A 5,571-nucleotide genomic window follows, 5' to 3' on the forward strand; every position below is an offset into this window, starting at 1 on the left:
TTTTGGTGTAAACGGCTCGGTTCGATTTTGGTAAATGGTTTTGGTTTCATATTCACATCCTTAGTTTATAGCATGATTAGCCAATTAGCCACTTGATGCCCGATTACCATTAGTCTGATATGGACTTTTAACTGAACGACGAAATAGAAACATGTCCATGCTTTGACTTAAATTGATGTGATCTATTAGACCGAATTGAAAACGATTGGGTGGATGAGTTGACACTTGTCACTACCTCCCGGTAAAAGTGTCAAATAGGAATTGAAATTGAAAATCGAAACTAGTTCCAAATTGAATAACCATAACTAAATGAAACCAAATAGAATATGATTACAATACAGAACTCGGGAGTAGAACCGAGGCAGGACTTGGTTACTTTTCAGTTCCAACATAGGAACCGATGGTTGGAACCAAACCGAACCAAATTTGATAACCAATATATTATAGTATAATACTAACATATTATAGAATATTTATATATTTAATAGTAATATATTGCAATATATTACTAATATTAGTTTTTGATTTTATAATACTATTGTGTTATAGTAGATATATACTATAAATTTCTAAGAAAAAAAGATATATACCATAAATCTAGTATAGGAATCGAGATTGAACCATATAGGAATCAATTTTGGGTACTGAATAGGAATTAGAATCATACTAGAACTGGATAGGTTCGTTATGAGTACTGATTTTCAGATCCAAGGTGGGACTTGGGTCTGATTTCGAATCATCAATATTTATGATATTAAAGCAGAACCAAATCAAATACCTGATGCCGGATCGATTTATACTTCACAATATATTTTCTCATTTTTAAGGTAAGAAAACGCTACCACCACGCACAGACACATGGGAAAGTGGAGGCAGGCTGTTGACGCGTATTGGTCTCGGTCCTCTTCCAGAGTCTCTCACACACTGACCGACTCATTTAGACAGGTTCCCTTTGCATGCTTCAAGGTAGTCTAGGGTTCGTACCAAAAAAAAAAAAAAAAAGGTAATCTAGGGTTTCTGGATCTTCTGTCGTCCCCGTTAGGCTGCTGAAGACACTTCAACTGGGAAAAAAGGTAGGTTTTACCCATCCCTCTATATTAATCTATCTAATCTGTCTGTCTGTTTTAGTTTTCTGCTGATATTGCACAACTTTTTTTCATTTGCTTCAATCTTATTCCTGTTGTATGAAGCGATTCTGAATTTTAGCTTTATGTTATAAGCTTGAAGGGTTTGTACTTGCCAAATTTGTACGTATAAATAATTCCTCGTTTTATTTTTCCACACTTTTAATCTTGTCAACTTTATTGTTGTTCCGATTGAAATAGTGGTATCAATTTTCTCTCCGTAATGGAAAAAAAGTGCGCAAGAAGATTTAGAACATTTATATTGTACAGGATAGGTAGGTGATGGTATACAAACAATGCCCATTTGGACCAATAACTCAAGAGGCATTTTAAGTCATAAATCTAAACAAGCACAGAAAATAGCAACTTGATGTGTATGATACAGTTCAGTTTACAGTTTCATATGTTGTTTTTTAATTCTGAAAGAGTTTCTCTCTCTCTCTCTCTCTCTCTCTCTGAGAAAAAAATTGAATGTATCATATGATATTTTCTACGATTAGTCAAATTCCCATGCACCCTTCAAATGTAATCAATTCAGTTTTATTTAATTCACCCTCCAAAAAAAAAATCAGTTATTAAATAAAAAAAAATACTGTACATGTGGTTCTCTCGGAATAATTTGGTTCTTTGGATTTGCCACATTGGTCTGCTAATGGTGCGCAGGCCAGGAACCCCAACTCTAAGAAATTAAGGCTAAATTGCTAGCGGACAGGTTTGAATTGGTGTAAACCAACTAGGAAATTTTTTGGGAAAATAGGAGATTTTCTGTATCTCAAAAATCAGAAATCAGAATAGGCTGGAACTCAAGTCGGGAACCATTCTGGACCGATAAACTAAATTTAACTAAAGCCCAAAATTTGATGGACATTCAATGACAATTGAAGGGTTTGTGATTGGATAAGTTGTGATCTTGGATAGAACTGTGCAGGGGTTACCAGGTGGTGGAAAGGGCCTTGAAATTAGGTTTATCGGTCGATACTGGTGGATTTTGATGCTAGGGACTGAAGTACCAAGTTTGGGATCAATTCGAGTTGAAATTATGAAGTTACGGAGAAGTTAAGATGGTTGAATGTGAAGGGAAATCAGGGTATCCTTGGGTATGTAGAATTAAGGAGAAAAAAATAATAGAAAGAGTAAGATTAAGAGAAATAGATGAAATAGAAGACTGGGAAATAGAACAAACTAACCAGAGTTTGAAAGAGATGTACCAAAAGAAGAAATCGATTAGGAAGAAGAAGAATGTCAGTGGCATCACTGATGTAAGGTATGCTCGCCTGGATCAGAATAGGGTCTAAAATAGACCTGAATATCCACCAAACAGATCCTCCAACAGCGCTGCAAGAGTGCAGCACCAGCTCAGACAACCCAGGCTGAGACATGGTTTCGGACAGAATAGGGAGAGATCCTGATGGAGAACCTTAGGGAAGAGAGGGGAGATCAGAATAGAGAGGGAGAAAAAGGAGAATCACACTCAACACATTCATTCAATAATCAAAATCACTCTCTAAATCTTCAATTGATTATAACCAATATATAGGAAAATAGGAACATGAAATTAGAAACTTAACTGAAATAGAAACTAGCCTAAACTAGGAAACAACTATAAAAAGGAAACCAAAGCAAGGAAGTAAATCCTACTCCTACGTTCAAGTCTGGAAAATAAAAGCATGAAATAAAATACTAAGTAAACTACTAATTTTATTTCCAACCCTTGTTGGACCAAAACCCTGGGCTGGACCGGTTCTTCTTGGCTCTTGGCTTCCAAAGCCGGTCATGCTGGTCCAACTAAGAAAGGGCAGCCGTATCTGCATCAACTCTCCTCCTCTGAAAAGAACTCGACTCCATCAAGTTAGGGAAAGGACCGAGGAGACCGTCTGAAGGAATACGCTGAATGAGGAATGATCCCACCATCTTCTTGAGCTTAATTTCAAGGAGATCTTTGGCAGGATGAAACTTCATAGTCTTGTTGGCATTCTTGAAAGCATAGGTATTGGCATAGCCACAATGCTGTACTTTCTTATCAAACAACCAAGGTCGACCAAGAAGGATATGGCACACCTTCAAAGGGAGAACATCACATTGGACTGTATCCTTAAATCCACCAATAGAATATGTGACTAAGCACTTATCTGTGATTTTGAGATTAGTGTTGTTCACCCAAGCAACCTTGTAAGGATTAGGATGTGGTTCTGTATTCAATCCCAACTTACGAACAGCGTCTTCAGAGACAACATTAGTGCAACTGCCTCCATCAATGACCAAGGTTAGCAACTGATCATTGCACTTCACACGAGTTTGAAAAATACTACTGCGGCGCCAATCTTCATTTTCAGTGGCCTTCTGAGTGGTCAACACATGACGAATGACATAAAAAGGATGTTGGTCTTCATCATTGAGAGTGTCATTGACTTCACCTGTTGCACGCTCTTCTCTTAAATCAACTGTGTCAGAACCAAGTTGCTCTTCGGGAATATATGGTATAGGAGAATCCTTATCAATAAAAGCAACCAAACGGCTGGGCCATTGAGCACTGATATGTCCAAATCCATGGCATGAGTAGCACCGAACTGTAAATTTTGAAGAATCAGAAGGTTTATCTGAACCACGCCGAGGGGGTGAATATGGGCGAGTAGGCCGTGAAGATGACATTTCAGAAACATGTCGAGGTGGAGAATACGGCCGACTAGGTCGTGAAGAAACCATAGATGTAGCACTTGCCTGTGGCTTGCTAGATGACCTCTCTTGGGTAGGAGACTGTTGCCAAACGGAACTAGTACCTCGAGAAAAAGTATCTGCAAAATTTCTCCGGTTGTATGGGCGTTTCAGACTTTCCTCAACCTGATATGCTACTTGTACGGCGTCTTCCATTGTAGGTAGTCGACTAGATGCAAGGGCAGCACTAAGTTGAGGGTGCAGACCATTGCGAAATTGGGCCACTAAGACTTCTTCATCCCACTCAAAGTCAGAACGAGTGGCCAAATAATAAAATCTAGCAACATACTCTTCAACGGTCAAAGTCTCTTGTTTCAACTGTGCAAACCTGAGATGCATGCGTTGCTTGTAATCAGAAGGCAAGAATCGCCGATTCATGACTTCATACATTTCAGCCCAAGTAGTGACCAAACCAATGCCTCGGGTTCGGTTCTGTTGTTGTTGCTTGATCCACCAGACTCGAGCCGTGCCTTTCAGTTTGGCCTCTGCAAATAGGATCTTTTCGAGCCTCAGTCAACCCGTACCATCTGAAGAATGTATCTAAACTGTGAATCCAGTCAAGGTACAATTCTGGATTATTGTCTCCATAAAAATCAAGGACATCCAGTTTTGCTGCTCTTTCTGCTCCATCATCATGTCTACCAGTCCCATATGGTGGTGGAGGTGGTGGTGGTGGTGTATGATGTGGTGGTGGTGGTGGTAGTGTTACTGGCGGATCCTGTGGAGTGGTGTTGGAAGAATCCCCAGATTGAATGGGACTCTTTCCTTTATCTGCTGCCACCAAACGATCAATAGAAACTTGCATAGATTCCACCATTGTTTTTAGGGACGTGACCATGTTAGTGAGAGCACCAAATTTTGTATCAGTTTCTCCTTTATAAGAATTCAGCTGCTGAACAACTTCACTATTGGCAACCATGGTGATGATTAACAAAATAGCACTCAAGAATATATGGTAGAATAGGAAATAACTCTTTTTTTTTTTTGGGAAGGGCAAAATTGCAATTACTTGAGATTCAAGTAAACCACAAAGGATATCAAGTGGGGGCAGGGAGCTAAATGTAAATAAGGAAAAATTAGGGATAGAAGGAATTAATAGATAAAAGAGGGGTAATGGGGGAAAAAAAGGAAGTGGAAAGAGAAATAAAAAAAATGGGGTGGATTTTGGATTACCGACAAAAAGGTCCTCCTGCTTAGAGACGAACCCAGCGGTGGGAGTTCTTGTAATCGACCCAAGGGAATCGGCGAAGGAGGAGGGAGACGTTGCAACTCCGATCAAGGGATGGGTGACTCGCGACGGCTTCAACTCAGGTATGTCGCTACCTCTCTTTTCTCATCTCGACTTTCCTTCTTCTTCTTCATGACTTCCTTTTTTCGTTCTTCCTCTCTTTTTTTTTTTTCCTTTGCTGTCGGACATAGAAAGAGGAGGCGGTGGGATTTTCTGATTGGGAATCGAAGTGAGGAGAAAAGAAAGGGAGGCGAGACACTTCAGGGGTCCGACGGAAACCAGGTATGCGTCTCTCTCTGTTCTTCTTCTTCTTCTTCGTCTTTTCTTCTCTTCTTGCTACTCCTTTTCTTTTTCTTTTTTTTTTGTTGCTGCCGGAAGGAACAAAGAAGGCGGTAGGGAAGGGAGGTTTTGGGATTTTTTTTTTTTTTTTTTGTTCTCAGTATCGATGGAAGCCGACACAGAGAATGGGAAGGGAAGAAGAAAGATGGGGAAGGAATAGGATCCTTC

General features: G+C 39.6%; 1 protein-coding gene across 3 annotated transcripts in view; it reads left to right on the top strand.

The window, feature by feature from the left end:
- The first annotated feature begins 740 nt into the window (after positions 1-740).
- LOC122083790 (protein XAP5 CIRCADIAN TIMEKEEPER) overlaps positions 741-5,571 on the top strand; it is a 35,031-nt gene continuing 30,200 nt past the window's right edge. The window contains exon 1 of one of the 3 annotated variants that reach the window (XM_042651702.1): positions 741-1,073. The gene's annotated coding sequence lies outside the window, so the exon portion shown is untranslated. The remainder of the gene's footprint in view (positions 1,074-5,571) is intronic. The other 2 variants (XM_042651696.1, XM_042651687.1) reach the window with 2 other exon arrangements.

This window comes from Macadamia integrifolia, chromosome 1, assembly GCF_013358625.1.
Source record: "Macadamia integrifolia cultivar HAES 741 chromosome 1, SCU_Mint_v3, whole genome shotgun sequence".
Lineage (NCBI taxonomy): Eukaryota > Viridiplantae > Streptophyta > Magnoliopsida > Proteales > Proteaceae > Macadamia > Macadamia integrifolia.